This window comes from Stenella coeruleoalba (assembly GCF_951394435.1).
Source record: "Stenella coeruleoalba genome assembly, chromosome: 7".
In the NCBI taxonomy this organism is placed as follows: domain Eukaryota; kingdom Metazoa; phylum Chordata; class Mammalia; order Artiodactyla; family Delphinidae; genus Stenella; species Stenella coeruleoalba.
The window spans coordinates 106,658,500-106,676,131 of record NC_137153.1 but is presented as its reverse complement, the minus strand read 5'-3'; the positions used below and the strand labels follow the sequence as shown (position 1 = coordinate 106,676,131).

The following is a 17,632-nucleotide window of genomic DNA, read 5'->3' as shown; positions in this document are numbered from 1 at the left end:
TTCATGGGGTCTTCATACCAGCTTAATTTCTCCCTTTGCCCAGTCCTGCTTCTTTTCTCTTCCTTCCACAAGTATAATTTCCCAAAGCACTCCCTACTAAATGTTCAAAGTCTGCTTTCTGGGGAATACAACCCTAGGAGATGTTGGGTATTGCTGTGCCCAGACCCTCTCAATGAACAGAGCTAGGGAATATATGTATGTATTTACCTCTACCTCTACCTCTATCTATATCTATTTCTCTGTATATTGAACATCATGAATGTGGTAGAGAGAAAACGCACACCACCACCACCAAAGATATCCACATCACTGGAGGCTATGAATATGTTACGTTACATGGCAAAGGGGAATTATATTTGCAGGTGGAACTAAGATGGCTAATTGCTGACGTTAAGATACAGAAGTTATCCCAGATTATCTGGGTGGGCCCAATGTAGTAACAAGGATCCTTAAAAATGGAATAGGGAGGCAGAAGAAGAAGGGAGGCTGAGGAGATGTGACTACAGAAGGTCAGAGTAATGCAGTGTAAAGACTTGACCCACAGATGCTGGCTTTGAAGATAGAGGAAAGGGGCTATGAACCAAGGGATGTGGGTGGCCTCTAGCAGTTGGAAAAGGAAGGGGAAAAAATGGTCCCTTAAAGCTTCCAGAAAGGAATCTAGTCCTGTTGATACCTTAATTTTGCCCAGTGAGACCCATATTGAACTTCTGACTTACAAAATATAAGATTGCGGTAATTTGTTACAGCAACAATAGAAAACTAATATAATGAATTTATGCTGATTCCACTAATTCCAGTCTAACAGCACAGGGTTTATTACAGTTTTGCCTCTTTCCATATTTGTAGCTCCCTTTTCCAGCACTGAGAAACTTGGCTCCCATTTTGCTCAATATATGTACTTGTTGGCTCAATCCCAAGCCCACTGGGCCACCTTTCTCATCTGGGCTCTCCGTCTCTGCCCAGCCACCACTGCTATCTCATGCAGATGTCTTCCTTGCATGGCCCCCAACTAATGGGGGCTTAATTATTAAGAAAGGACTTAATTATTTTTTTTTAAGAAAGGAAGGAAGTATGTATGGAAGGAAGGAAATTAGGGAAGGAGGATAGGAGGAAAGGGTATGGAAGGGAGAGAGGAGGTTGAGAGAAAAGAAGAGCAGCCAAGACAGGGATTTTTCTTCTCTTTTTTTTTTTTTTGATCCAAAGTCTGTGCGTAGAGTCTATGGATGGACCTCGTGGAGCCATTGTATTACGTACCCCACCCCGCAAATATTCTGAAAAATCAGAGCTTATGTTTACTTCCCCAGGGTATAGATCCATATAGTCTTGTTTTTTTTTTTTTAACATCTTTACTGGAGTATAATTGCTTTATAATGTTGTGTTAGTTTCTGCTGTACAACAAAGTGAATCAGCTATATGTATACATATACCCCATATCCCCTCCCTCTTGCATCTCCCTTCCACCCTTCCTGTCCCACCCCTCTAAGTGGTCACAATAGATCCATATAGTTTTCATCACTTTCTCAAGAGACATGCCTGAGCTCTAATAAGTTAAAAAGCACCGAGTTTATAACTATTTAGTTGGAAAGTAGAGCAATGACCTAAGTGTCCTCCTTAAAATCCATTTACAAGCCTCGTGATAGACTATAATAGATCTTCAGAACACTCACAACACAACCACTGTTAGTAGGAGCTGTTAAAAAATGTATGTTCTTTATCTCAGTTTTGTCTGAGATACCAAGGATCAGAAAAATTCGGATAGGTGCTCAGAGACAGATAGTAGGCCATTTAAAGGGAATGCTATAGGATTGAGAAGCTAGTTTTTCCAGTTAGTGTTCCTAACTTCAACTTCTACAAAGACCTAGATTAAAAAGACCAGGAGAATGAATTTATTGAAGAAAAATTTTAATGTGTATGTGTACTTACCCTCCCTATCTTCAACCCCCAACGATGAGTCAATTTTGTAAAAGGTTCCAGTTAGAGGTCCTGAAACTCCCGAGGAAAGAAAAAAACAGCTTTCAGTATCAGCCAGGTACAGACTACAATGGTCCTGACCACCAAATACTGTGCTTTCACTTTTCTCTTCCTTCCCCAAGGCCCACCTTAGAGGAGTCAAAAACCAAGCCCTTCAAAGGGGACAGAGATGGAGCAAGGAAAAGGAGAATTAGTTGACCACAATCCCCTTGCCCACTATAGGTGTCTGGGATAAAAACTGTATCAACCTGCAGGGGGAGAATCTCTAAATTAGCTAAGAGTTGGCAGGTTTAGGATACATGCACTGGGCTGCAGATTTTAATCACAGAAACAAGACTCTTTCTACAAATTACAAAAAGACTACTTTATTTTCTAAAAAATGGAAGAAAAAATATGGCACCTGCCCCAAATTCAATACAAGAAGTAGAGGAAAAAAATATGTCCATGTTTTGTGCTTGAATAGGCCATGGAGGAAAAATAAAGTTGTCTTTTGCTTATTTTCTTGGGTCAGCTCCTGTCAAAATGGCTCGTTTTTATCAAATATGATATTGAAACAGTGGTAGATATTGAACAGCTCATATTTTTCTATTGCCTGGTGGAAAAAAACCCTAAGAAACTTATTTATTCTTTTCTTTTCTTTCTTTTTTTCATCTGATGCATGGGTGGGCAAGTTAGCTTAACTCTAAATCCGGCATCCAGCTGTAACATCCTGCAATCCTAAAAGCTGTTACTCAGGGGTCTCAGTGCCCTGCAATGAGAGAGGTTGAGTAAGGAAATGCTTCTCGAACTTTGAAGGCTAATTGTATATACATCAGATACCTTGGGATATTTTGGTTAACTTATTTGGCTTTCCTCACCTGAAAAACCACCTAAATACTTTTAAATTTTCTAGGATTGATTATTGTTCTTATTCAAATTTACTTTCCCTCTAATGGCCAAGGCTATTTCATGAGTGTATACTCCCCTCCACTTGCCTCCCCAATCATCAAGTTCCCTTTTATTCCATGGAAATACAATGAATATTAGGAGTAAGGGCAAATGAGATAAAGATTCTAGAAATCATAAATCCTTTTGAGGGATGATTTCAGTAGTTCTTCTGCCTTTAAATTGGTAGTCTTAAATGTGCTTCAAGATATAAGATCTAGTCATTGAATAAGTAAATATTTGTGGGAAAACTATTTTGTGCAAAGTCCTGAGCTTGGGACTCAGTAGAGAACCTTTTCAATTGAAATTATTATTGTCATCATCATCATCATCTAAAGCAACTCCATAAACCTTGTAGCATTCCTTTCATAGTCTGACAACTCTTTTTTTTAAGTTGTGTCTTTTTTTTTTAATATAATTTATGTTAACCCTCTTATTTATTTATTTACTTTTGGCTGCATTGGGTCTTTGTTGCTGCACATGGGCTTTCTCTGGTTGCGGCAAGCAGGGGCTACTCTTCGTTGAGGTGCACGGGCTTCTCACTGCAGTGGCTTCTCTTGTGGTGGAGCACGGGCTCTAGGCACACGGGCTTCAGTGGTTGTGGCACACAAGCTGAGTAGTTGTGGCTCATGGGCTCCAGAGCACAGGCTCAGTAGTTTTGGTGCATGGGCTTAGTTGCTCCATGGCATGTGGGATCTTCTTGGACCAGAGATTGAACCCGTGTCCCCTGCATTGGCAGGAGGATTCTTAGCCACTGCACCACCAGGGAAGCCCAATCTGACAACTCTTGTGATGAATCCATTTCTAGGTTCTATATACTATGCTCCAATCCTGGATTCACAGGGCATTGCTGTGTACTGCCTGTGTATATAGGCTTGTCAGATAATGTGTAGGCTTGTCAGATATGTGTGTCTGTGTACTCATACACATACATTCATATACACACATATGGATTGTACTAGCTATAGCATGGGAAAGGAACACATGGGAAAGGTAAGGGTATTCTGAAATAGGCTTTACTTTACAAGTGGGTGGTTGAAGGAGACTTTGCATTTATAAACATTATTTAGAAGTACAATGGCTAAGATCCCTAACTTGTATATCAAACTGACCTAAGATTAGTCTTATCTATGTTTATTCACCAGCTTTATGACCTGACCCAAGTCATTTATCTTTTGTTAGCTTCACTATTCTCATCTGAAAAATAGGACTAATAGAATTATAGACATTCACAGAAAGATAGACAAGATGAAAAGGCAGAGGGCTATGTACCAGAAAAGGAACAAGATAAAACCCCAGAAAAACAACTAAATGAGGTGAAACTAGGCAACCTTCCAGAAAAAGAATTCAGAATAATGATAGTGAAGATGATCCAGGACCTTGGAAAAAGAATGGAGGCAAAGATGGAGAAGATGCAAGAAATGTTTAACAAAGATCTAGAAGAATTAAAGAACAAACAAACAGAGATGAACAATGCAATAACTGAAATGAAAACTACACTAGAAGGATTCAATAGCAGAATAACTGAGGCAGAAGAACAGATAAGTGACCTGGAAGACAGAATGGTGGAATTCACTGCAGAATAAAGAAAACAGAATAAAGAAAAAAGAATGAAAAGAAATGAAGACAGCCTAAGAGATCTCTGGGACAACATTAAACGCAAAAACATTCGCATTATAGGGGTCCCAGAAGGAGAAGAGAGAGAGAAATGACCCGAGAAAATATTTGAAGAGATTATGGTCAAAAACTTCCCTAACATGGGAAAGGAAATAGCCACCCAAGTCCAGGAAGCACAGAAAGTCCCATACAGAATAAACCCAAGGAGAAACATGCCGAGACACATAGGAATCAAACTGGCAAAAATTAAAGACAAAGAAAAATTATTTAAAGCAGCAAAGGAAAAGTGACAAATAACATACAAGGGAACTCCCATAAGGTTAACAGCTGATTTCTCAGCAGAAACTCTACAAGCCAGAAGGGAATGGCATGATATACTTAAAGTGATGAAAGGGAAGAACCTACAACCAAGATTACTCTACCTGGCAAGGATCTCATTCAGATACGATGGAGAAATCAATAGCTCTACAGACAAGCAAAAGCTAAGAGAATTCAGCACCACCAAACCAGCTCTATAACAAATGCTAAAGGAATTTCTCTAAGTGGGAAACACAAGAGAAGAAAAGAACCTACAAAAAGAAATTAAGAAAATGGTCATAGGAACATACATATCGAAAATTACCTTAAATGTGAATGGATTAAACGCTCCAACCAAAAGACACAGGCTTGCTGAATGGATACAAAAACAAGACCCATCTATATGCTGTCTACAAGAGATCCACTTCAGACCTAGGGACACATCCAGACTGAAAGTGAGGGGATGGAAAAAGGTGTTCCATGCAAATGGAAATCAAAAGAAAGCTAGAGTAGCAATACTCATATCAGATAAAATGGACTTTAAAATAGAGAAGGTTACAAGAGACAAGGAAGGACACTACATAATGATCAATGGATCAATCCAAGAAGAAGATATAACAATTATAAATATATATGCACCCAACATAGGAGCACCTCAATACATAAGGCAACTGCTAACACCTATAAAAGAGGAAATCGACAGTAACACAGTAATAGTGGGGAACTTTAATACTTCACTTACACCAATGGACAGATCATCCAAGCATAATTAATAAGGAAACACAAGTTTTAAATGACACAGTAAACCAGATAGATTTAATTGATATTTATAGGACATTCCATCCAAAAACAGCAGACTACACTTTCTTCTCAAGTGCACATGGAACATTCTCCAGGATAGATCACATCTTGGGTCACAAATCAAGCCTCAGTAAATTTAAGAAAATTGAAATCATATCAAGAATCTTTTCTGACCACAATGCTCTGAGATTAGAAATCAGTTACAGGGGAAAAAAATGTAAAAAACACAAACACATTGCGGCTAAACAATGCATTACTAAATAACCAAGAGATCACTGAAGAAATCAAAGAGGAAATCAAAAAATTTGACGATCCAGGGGCTTCCCTGGTGGTGCAGTGGTTGAGAGTCCGCCTGCCGATGTAGAGGACACGGGTTCGTGCCCCAGTCCAGGAAGATCCCGCGTGCCGCAGAGCAGCTAGTCCCGTGAGCCATGGCTACGGAGCCTGCGCATCTGGAGCCTGTGCTCCCCAACAGGAGAGGCCACAACAGTGAGAGGCCCTTGTACCGCAAAAAAAAAAAAAAAAAAAGAAAGAAAAAAAAAACATGATGATCGAAAACCTATGAGAGGCAGCAAAAGCAGTTCTAAGGGGGAGGTTTATAGCTATACAAGCCTACCTCAAGAAACAACAAAAATCGCAAAAAACACAATCTAACGTTACACCTAAAGGAACTAGAGAAAGAAGAACAAAAAAAAACCCAAAGTTAGCAAAAGGAAAGAAATAAAGATCAGAGCAGAAATAAATGAAATAGAAACAAAGAAAACTATAGCAAGGATCAATAAAACTAAAAGCTGGTTCTTTGAGAAGATAACCCAAATTGATAAACCATTCACCAGACTCATCAAGAAAAAGAGGGAGGACTCAAATCAATAAAATTAGAAATGAAAAGAGAGAAGTTAACAACAGACACCGCAGAACTACAAAGCATCCTAAGAGACTACTACAAGCAACTCTATGCCAATAAAATGGACAACCTGGAAGAAATGGACAAATTCTTTGAAAGGTATAACCTTCCAAGACTGAACCAGGAAGAAACAGAAAATATGAACAGACCAATCACAAATAATGAAATTGAAACTGTGATTAAAAATCTTCCAACAAACAAAAGTCCAGGACCAGATGGCTTCACAGGTGAATTCTATCTAACATTTAGAGAAGAGCTAACACCCATCCTTCTCAAAGTCTTCCAAAAAATTGCAGAGGAAGGAACACTCCCAAACTCATTCTATGAGGCCACCATCACCCTGATACCAAAACCAGACCAAAATTCTACAAAAAAAGAAAATTACAGACCAGTATCACTGATGAATATAGATGCAAAAATCCTCAACAAAATACTAGCAAACAGAATCCAACAACACATTAAAAGGATCATACACCATGATCAAGTGGAATTCATCCCAGACATGCAAGGATTCTTCAGTATATGCAAATAAATCAATGTGATACACCATATTAACAAGTTGAAGAATAAAAAAACATTTAATCATCTCAATAGATTCAGAAAAAAACTTTTGACAAAATTCAACACCGATTTATGATAAAAACTCTCCAGAAAGTTGTCGTAGAGGGAACCTACTTCAACATAATAAAGGCCATATACAACAAACCCACAGCAAACATCATTCTCAATGGTGAAAAACTGAAAGCATTTCCTCTAAGATCAGGAACGAGACAAGGATGTCCACTCTCACCACTATTATTCAACAGAGTTTTGGAAGTCCTAGCCACGACAATCAAAGAAGAAGAAGAAACAAAAGGAATAAAAATTGGAAAAGAAGAAGTAAAACTGTCACTGTTTGCAGATGACATGATAGTATGCATAGAGAATTCTAAAGATACCACCAGAAAACTACTAGAGCTAATCAAGGAATTTGGTAAGGCTTCAGGTTACAAAGTTAATGCACAGAAATCTCTTGCATTCCTCTACACTAATGATGAAAAATGTGAAAGAGAAATTAAGGAAGCACTCCCATTTTCCATTGCAACAAAAAGAATAAAATACCTAGGAATAAACCTACCTAGGGAGAAAAAAGACCTGTATGCAGAAAACTGTAAGACAATGATGAAAGAAATTAAAGATGATATCAACAGATGGAGAGATATACCATGTTCTTGGATTGGAAGAATCAATATTGTGAAAATGACTATACTACCCAAAGCAATCTACAGATTCAGTGCAATCCCTATCAAATTACCAATGGCATTTTTTACAGAACTAGAGCAAAAAAATCTTAAAGCTTGTATGTAGACACAAAAGACCCTGAATAGCGAAAGCAGTCTTGAGGGAAAAAAACAGAGGTGGAGGAATCAGACTCCCTGACTTCAGACTATACTACAAAGCTACAGTAATCCAGTCAATATGGTACTGACATAAAAACAGAAATATAGATCAATGGAACAAGATAGAAAGCCCAGAGGTAAACCTACGCACCAATGGTCAAGTAATCTATGACAAAGGAGGCAAGGATATACAATGGAGAAAAGACAGTCTCTTCAGTAAATGGTGCTGGGAAAACTGGACAGCTACATGTAAAAGAATGAAATTAGAGCACTCCCTAGCACCATACACAAAAGTAAACTCAAAATGGATTAGAGGCTTCCCTGGTGGCACAGTGGTTGAGAGTCCGCCTGCCAATGCAGGGGACATGGGTTCGTGCCCCGGTCCGGGAAGATCCCACATGCCGTGGAGCGGCTAGGTCCGTGATCCCTGGCCACTGAGACTGCGTGTCCGGAGCCTGTGCTCCACAACGGGAGGGGCCAGAGCAGTGAGAGGCCCGCATACTGCAAAAAAAAAAAAAAAAAGGATTAGAGATCTAAATGTAAGACCAGACACTGTAAAACTCTTAGAGGAAAACATAGGAAGAACACTCTTTGACATAAATCACAGCAAGATTTTTTTTGATACACCTCCTAGAGTAATGCAAATAAAAACAAAAATAAACAAATGGGACCTAATGAAACTTAAAAGTTTTTGCACAGCAAAGGAAACTATAAACAAGACAAAAAGGCAACCCTCAGAATGGGAGAAAATATTTGCAAACGAATCATCAGACCAAGGTTTAAGCTCCAAAATATATAAACAGCTCATGCAGCTCAATATTAAAAAAACAAACAACCCAATCCAAAAATGGGCAAAAGACCTAAATAGACATTTCTCCAAAGAAGACATACAGATGGCCATGAAGCACATGAAAAGCTGCTCAACATCACTAATTATTAGAGAAATGCAAATCAAAACTACCATGAGGTATCACCTCACACCAGTTAGAATGGGCATCATCAGAAAATCTACAAACAACAAATGCTGGAGAGGCTGTGGAGAAAAGTGAACCCTCTTGCAATGTTGGTGGGAATATAAATTGATACAGCCACTATGGAGAACAGTATGGATATTCTTTAAAAAAATAAAAATAGAATTACCATATGACTCAGCAATCCCACTACTGGGCATATACCCAGAGAAAACCATAATTCAAAAAGACACATGTACCCCAATGTTCATTGCAGCACTATTTACAATAGCCAGGTCATGGAAGCAACCAAAATGCCCATCGACAGACGAATGGATAAAGAAGATGTGGTACATGTATACAATTGAATATTACTCATCCATAGAAAGGAATGAAATTGGGTCATTTGTAGAGATGTGGATGCATCTAGAGACTGTCATACAGAGTGAAGTAAGTCAGAAAGAGAAAAAACAAATATCGTATATTAACGCATACATGTGGAGCCTAGAAAATGGTACAGATGAACCGGTTTGCAGGGCAGAAATTGAGACACAGATGTAGAGAACAAATGTATGGACACAAAGAGGGGAAAGCGGCAGAGGGTGGGGGTGGTGGTGTGATGAATTGGGAGATTGGCATCGACATGTATACACTGATGTTTATAAAATGGATGACTAATAAGAACCTGCAGTATAAAAAAAATAATGAAATTAAATTTTAAATAAAGAAAGAAGTAGGCAATAGTTTGCCTTCTCCTTCCTTAAAGGTCTTATATATTTTTTATAGCTAATTCTCATGCAGTTGTACAAAATCCTAAAATAATCAGAGTAATTCTCATTCACATTTCTTTTCCCCAGGTACCCATTCCCATTTTATAAAACGAAAAACTGCTCCTGGCCTCTCTCTATTCTTCCAGAGACATGCCTTGGCACCCACAAACACATGTTTGTTTTATCGTGGGTCCCTTGTCCTGTGTTCTTCCATTTCTCTTTCTTGTTTTAAACAGTGATTTGATGTTGCAAATCCTTGAGTAAGTCCATGAGCAAGGGACGTCTTTATTTAAAATTAGCTTATTCGCACCTGAGAACACCTTTTTATCTGCCAAGTGATCGAAGCCCAATGAATCCTGCTAAAAAAAAATATATATATATATAACCTGCCACATTGCGTTATGAGTTAATTAAATGAGGGGATACACAAGTGCTTAACTACTGTTGGCACATAGTTTATGCTCAATAAATGGTATCTTTCTATCTATCAATCAATAAATAAATGTATGCTTGTGATCATTATAACTTTATATGGTAGTGTGAATTCACTAACCATGATCACTTTCTTTTTCTAGATGAAACAACTTAAACTTAGAAAATTTAGATGCTTATCTACTTTTGTGCAGCTACTAAGTGACAGAATCCCAGACTCAGCCCCACTCCTAGCCATGACATTCTGCTAACTCTCTCCATCTCTCTGGTGCACAAGTGTGCCTGCACACACACAATCACAGGTGAGGCTAGACCTTCCATCCTCTTGTGACATCTTAGGATCAGGGAATCCTGGAACTGTAGAGCTGGAAGGAACCATCAGTAGTAATATTGGAAATGTAATTCTAAATTTTTCATAGTCCCTTGGAGATGTATATGTTTAACAGACTTTTGCATGTTTTATGTATTTCAGTTCTCAACTTCCCAAATATATCTTGAGGTGGATAGAGAATCGTCTATTAATGCCAATTTACGGAAGAGGAGAAATAAGAACTCAGAGTTTTCTTTGACTCTGCTTGGTTCTCAACAGAATGACTTGCTAAAGGCCACACATCTGGTAAGTGATAAAGCTCTTATTCCAACTAAGCCCTTCTAATTCAAGTGCAATGTCCTTGTATACACATTTACTTAACATGTGAGTTATAATACCTCTCATTTATTGACAGCTTCAGTATTTGCTCAACACTCTTCTAAGGTTTGATGTGCCTCAACTAATTGAAGCTTTGAAATAAACTTTTTGAGGTGTGTATTAACACTCCTTCATTTCCCTGATAAGGAAAAAGGGAAAAAAAGCCTGGAGAATTTAAGTAAATGACTCAAGATCTAATAGAAAAGATGTTTAGAAGCAGGTACATGAACTCAGATCATTGTACTGTAGAAGTTACTGCTCTATTACTCTACCACAATGCCTGAAGACTAAGAGATAAGAGAGCTTCACCATGGAAGATTTTCATAAGGCCTTGCTGAAAACCGTTGCTACTTTCATGCACAAATTGTTTTCAAGCTTAAGTAGGTTGTGCAAGTTCAAACTGCTATTTGGTAGATTCCTCCTCTCTATTCTGATTCAAGCCATCACCTAATGCACATAATAATTGAATTTAATTTTCATGAAAAAATGCAATGTACCCAATCTCCTGTCACTGCACTCTTTCCTTCATCTACACACTGGCTTGATTAAAGTTGGTTCAGAGTGGTGGAAATCATTTTTTTTTAAAAAGCACGGGGTCCCAAATCCTAGAGTTTTAGTTTTCTTACCCTCTAGGTTCTAAGTGGCCACTAGCTGAACCTGAAAGATATAACAACTTCCTGTGGAACCTCTCTGAGTTGTTGCTTTAAAGGGGCAAACTGAGAGGAAAGACACTGATTTTAACATCCACTTATCCTCTAACCCACTGGGTATCCTTGCTGTAATGCATGATGGAGCAGAAAGTGTTTAAAATGACAGCACATCTTGGTGGAAGTGTAAATGGGGGGGAGAATTTCTGGAGGACAGTCTGGCAACAGAGATCAAATTGAAAATGTGCAAATCCTTTAACCCAGTGATCCTACTGTAGAAATAAATTATGAGAAGGAGTTTGTGTAAGAGTAAGAGAGAGAGATTGAAATATTGACAAACTGGAAGCAACCTAAATATTATTCAGTTAGAAAACTAGTTCAGTAAACCATGACAAATCAATTCAATGGATTTAAAAGGTTTTTTAAAAAAGAATGATGTACACCTATATGTAAATGCAAGAAAATGGATGTTTAAGAATTTTTGATAAGTGGAGAAACAGAATCAAAAATAGAATTTTTGATAAGTGGAGAAATAGGTTACAGGTAAGTACGCACATGTATTTATAAATGCAATGAATGTTTACTGTTCTGATGCAATCAAATCTGTATCACGAGTATCTTGTGTGCACACACACAGTGGGAGATATATCTAAAGGGTTTCTCATATAATGATAAAAGTATGGGATTTGGGAGAGAAATTTTACATTTGTTCTATTTTCTTGTCCAAATTGTTTGCATTTCAAAAAGAGTTTGCGTGTACTATTTTTATAATTAGAAAAGTCAAATAAATTCATTTAGAGAAAAAGATGAAAGAAGAGCCTACTGGTGGATGGACTTTTTGCCGTGATAGTTCTGCTCCAATAAGAATGGAGAAGAAGGCAGGGATAGAAATTCCACTGGTGCTCTAGTTTCCCAAGAAGTGAAAAGATAACCCCCCTTCCAGTCCTACTCTGGAGGGGTCATCTTTTAGGCACAGAGAGGGGGTCCAGGAAATGTTGTACTCACTGGTGAGACAGTAGGGCATCGGGTGCCTGGAGTTCCCTGAGTTAGAGAAGCAGCTGCTTTAATTACAGCTAATGAAGTTTGCAAAAAGAGGCCGGACGAGGGTTGCGTCAGCAGTTGTCCCTAGAGCTAATGTCACTTCATTATGCTCAGTCTTAGCCAGAGTCTTTGGTCTTTGCCAAAAACAATGGATTTGGGTGCATGGTGAAGATCCCTGCTCTTGAGTATTAGGTACATGGATCTAAATGGATGGGGCCATCTGCTAAACTCTAGTGATTCTCGCCTCTGGTTTTAAAGTCATTTGCAGGAAGATTTTTAGAAAACACCAAAGCATGAGTAAAACGCGTCCATGGTTCAATTAGTCTGGTTTAAGTCTGGCTATGAGCATATTTTAAAAGCTCATTAGGTGATTCTAAACATATAGCCAACATAAGCATACAGCCAACACTGGCCTTAGAGAAAGAACTCCTACATTCTTGTCTTATCTCTAATACTTAACCGGTTGGGTGGCCTTGGGCATAATATTTAATCTCTCTGAGCTATCACTTGAAAACCAAAATGAAGATAAAAATATTCACTTTACCAAACTCATGTGGTTGATGTAAGGATTACATAAAAGAATGTATATTAAAGTACTTTGTAAAGTGCTAAGTAAATAATATTATTTTGTAAGTTTCACAAGCTTCTGTTCTCCCTGCCCAAATATGTCACATAATTCAAGATCAGCATTATTTCTCAATGTGTGTAATATGAACTGTCTGCATCAAAATCACCTGGGCCACTTGTTAAAAATGCAGAGTAAACATGAAAAAGAATGCGTGGAAATAGGTTCCAAGATCTGCCTTTTAAACAGGCAATCCTGTGTGCTCCTGTGAAATAAGATTGAGAACCAGTGCTAAATTCTTGCAAGGGGATGCAGCTGACTGTGGTAGCTCTGATATAGGGCAAAGACTGGCAGCAGTTCAAAGGCCAGTAGCCCTAGAAGCATTTGGTTAATATTAACAGCAAAAGCAGATCAGAAGATACAAATTCACCCTCAGCCCTATCCATGTCAGGGTGGATTCTCCTAGTGCCCTTCTGACATCCTGTGCTGTGTCTTGTAAAAACAGGACTGATCTCATCACTGTTTGGCCTAAGACAAAAGAGTGGCTTGCCACTGGTGAAGTCTCGCATGACTTAAATGCATGGGATTGGTTGTCTTTACACCACTCCCAATTACACTAAGTGTACACCCTTCAGGCCCTTGTGAGTGGGCGACTCTGCTCACTCTGCCTTTGGAGCTCTCTCACTCCATGGAGTAATTCAGCACCTTGTCCAGCACAGTGCTTTTTCGTGGCTGGTCTTACTGCTGTTCTACTGAGAAAGACATCTGTACTTGGATTCAAAGCGCTCTGATATCTTCCACAGGAAATGCTTAATTCTTAAATGTTGTATCCTGCCTCCAGTAGCACCCAGAATCCCCCAGAACAGAGAAGGAGCTTAAGATATTTGCTTCTCCTATGAATTCTTACTTTTTTTTACTACTTGTAATAATTGCCTAAGAGATAGCTCGCAGGGCGCAAGGTAACACATTCTGGCAGAGTCTGTCAAATATGCCTTTTGTAGAAATAAAGTATCCTAGGCTGGGTAACTCAAGACTTGGGATCATGTCCTTGTACCTATCACTTATGAGCTAAGTCACTTCACTTCTCTGAGCCTCAGTTTATAAACCTAGAAAATGAGGACAGCAAAACTTTTTTCAAGCATTTCTCAAGAAACGAGATCGTGCGAGATTAGATTGAGAAAATGAAAGGATAATGTTTGGAAAACTACCAACTATTTTAAAAAGTTTTATAGGATTTTACATGACTGCAAACAAAGATGTGATAGCTAGTCATCCTTCAAATAATCAATGTTCTCATCTCAAAATTGTATCCTTTGCAAGTGCTCAATGATTACTGAATTTTTTTTTAAAAGAGGCAAATCCCATCCTACCATAAATTGAAGTCATAGTTCGGAGTGCAAATGACTTGTAGCATATCTGCTATCATGGGGTAGTAATGGCATAAAGCACTAAGAGCAGATGGTTTCTCAGCACTTCCATGGACAGCGTACAGACTCACAGAGCCCCAAAGTAAAGCTGATAAAGGAGGCAAAAGAATAAGGGTGAGGAATGTGCAAATGTACAAGATTCCTGAGTGCAGGCAAGTTAGAGATGCTCTTTGGTACAAAATTTAGATGTTTTGAAGTAGATAATAACCTTCCCTTTCAAAACCTCTTCTGACTTGAGAGAAGCCTGAATGTGACTCAGGACCCTGAGAGCATCTTGCCTGGAACACATAGGACATCTTCTCTCTGGGGGTCCTGAGGGAGGGTTGCTGGGCCTGGCATTAGCAGAGCAGATTAGTGGCAGGTCAGCCCTTTCACAAGGATAAGCTATTTCTCGATAGAAGTATGCTGCCTGACAGGGGCAGGAAACACTAATTCACAAGCTTTTAGTGGCTGAGAGACACTTCACATTCATATCTTACTCTCTGCTTGCAACAGCCATTGACCCAGTGGCAGGAGGCTTGCGGCTCCAAAGAGAGCAAGATGACCTTGGTCAGGGTTAGCAGGGAAGAAGAGAAAGAAACAGCATGGAGAGACATTGAGATCTACTCTTGTAACAGTAAAAATAGAATTAAAATAGTCCAAGACCATTGCCACTTAAACACAGAAACCTCTCACCAAGTTAGCCTGATATTCTGTGTTTCCACATTACAGGCTTTTAGATGGTCAGAGTCAGTACAAGACAAAAAGAGAACCTAGTTAACTGCACTCCTTTACAAAGTTCTAGGGAGAGTGAGTGGTCTTTTCTTAGATACCAATATATTCAGTGACATATTCAGAGTGGAGATCATGGGATATGGATAATTCTTGAAATATTACATCATGAGGCAGATCTGAAATTCCTGCAAAGTAATTCATCATGCTACATTTTGAATATACCTTGTCATTTTTAAATGCTAAAAAACGTGAAATATTTTATTTAGCTATTTCAATTACAGGCAAAATAAAATATACATATAGTTATAATAATGCTAGTATTAAAAATGTGTATTAGATACTTATATACCAGGCATTGTGCTAAGCGCCTCATGTGGATGTTCTCATTTACCCTCACAAGAACACCACAAGACTGGGTGATTTGTCTTCCTATTTTGCAAAAAATAAGACCAAAACTTAGTAAGGTTAAAAGACTTATGATCACACAGTTAGTGGGAGGCAGAGCTGGTATTCAAGCTCAACTTATAGGCCCTCCATAATCCTGTGGATGTATTCAGACTCTAAAGAGAAGTAGTCAAGCAAAATGGTCATAAACATAAACCATGGTGGCCAAAGTGTCTGGGTTCAATATGGGCTTTGCCATTTACTAGCTGTGAAAGCTTGGGCAAGTTATCCAATCACCTTGCCTTAGTTTCCTCATCTGTAAAAATGTTGTTATTTTTGGCACCTATGTTAGATGGTTTCTGTGAGAACAAATTAATCATGCAAAGGAGGTAGAGCAGTGTCTTTCATGTAGTTTAGCCTTCGTATGTGATACCTAGTATTACTATTAAAAGGAAAATCAGAGAAAAATAGTTTAAGTGAAATACAGTCTAGAATATGGATTTATTCCTTATGATTCAAAAAATAAACACTGAAAATCTACTATGAGCTAGGCATTGTATACCTGCCAGGAAAATAATGATGAAAAAGTCTGATATGGTGCCTGATAACAGAAGTACAGTTTCAATAATAAATAAATGAAGCCTGTCCAACTTTTACAAAATGTTAGAAGTATTTTATAGCTATTATGCAGATGAGGAAACTGAGGCCTAAGAGGCATACTTGCCAAAGGTTACAGGAATGAGGGGCTGAATCAGAATTTAAATCTAAGTCCTAATTTTTCTGATTCTAAAAATCTGTGTTCTCACCTGCTTCTTTATCTTGTATTATAAATGTGTGTTTGTGCATGTGTGTCCTAACTTAAAAAAAAAAAGAAAAAGACAACTAGTGGCCAAGATGATACAGGGGGCCCGAATTTTTACTTTCAGTTCAATGCCCTTTTTATCCACATGAATGGTAAGGGATACAAAAGTACTAAAAATTATAAAGAAAACTCTGAGATTGTAAAAGCTAGCTGGATATCAGAACTGAATTAGGTTTAGGTTAAGTTACAAAAAAAAAAAAAAAATGTTTACCTTTACCTGGTGGATAACCTATCCATCCACACTGTCTGCCATGCACCTCTTCTCACAACCAGGAGGCACAAAGCCAAGGACCTTAACGATGTAAAAATTACATCCCACCCTATCCAAGGATGATTCAGTTCCTAAGTGGGAAGGATAAATTAATAAAAGTTTAACAGGGAATAGCTTTATGACCTTAAGATTAGGAAGGATTTCTAAAATCAAGACTCAAAAATCACAAACCACAAAGGAAAGCATCAATGGATTTTAATAGATCAAAATTAAAATAACGGTTTAACAAAAAAGATAGCATAGACAAAGTTAACAGACAGGTGCCAGACTAAGAAAAGATAATTTCTAAATTAATAACTGACAAAGAATTAATTAGAATTCCTGCAAAACAGCAAGAAAATGCTATGAAACCTGAAAAGAATGGACTAATTATTTGAATAGCGCATGAGGAAAAACATGAAAGAATACTCACTTGGAAGAGATGCTCAGCTTCAACACTGATCAGAGTGATGCAGGTTACAACAAGCACAAAACATAATTTTACACGATTAGAATGGCAACAGTTAGAAACACGAATCCCACACGCTTGTGATGATAGGTCAAAATGGAAACCCTCATGAACTCCGGATATGATATAAACTAACAAGCCACTTTGGAAAAATATCATGTTACATTTATCCCATTAGTTTTGCCCATACTCTAAATATAGCAATTCTGCTCTTGTGATAGGTCTCAGAGAAGCTTTTACTGTTGCACAATGAGCCATATACACTATGTACATCTGCCCTTTTTTCACATGGTAGTAAAGAGTTGAGAGCAATCTATGCTCTATCAATAAGAACGCAGATTAATAAAATGAAACATTCTTAATAAAATGAAACATTCTATTCATTGCATAAGATTTATACTGTGCAGTGATCAGAAAGAGTGAATTGTGTGAATCTACGTGTGATGATGTGGTTTGTTCCCCAAAATATGATGTGAAGGGAAAAATTATAGAAACAATACTTACAATATAATAAAATTTATCATAATTTAAATGTCATAC

The 17,632-nt window shown here is 38.0% G+C and overlaps 1 protein-coding gene across 10 annotated transcripts in view; it reads left to right on the top strand.

Moving 5' to 3' along the window:
• ASTN2 (astrotactin 2) overlaps positions 1–17,632 on the top strand; it is a 1,502,867-nt gene that overhangs the window by 98,424 nt on the left and 1,386,811 nt on the right. For all 10 annotated transcript variants that reach the window (XM_079927232.1, XM_079927229.1, XM_079927230.1 and 7 more), the window contains exon 2: positions 10,518–10,661. The gene's annotated coding sequence lies outside the window, so the exon portion shown is untranslated. The remainder of the gene's footprint in view (positions 1–10,517; positions 10,662–17,632) is intronic.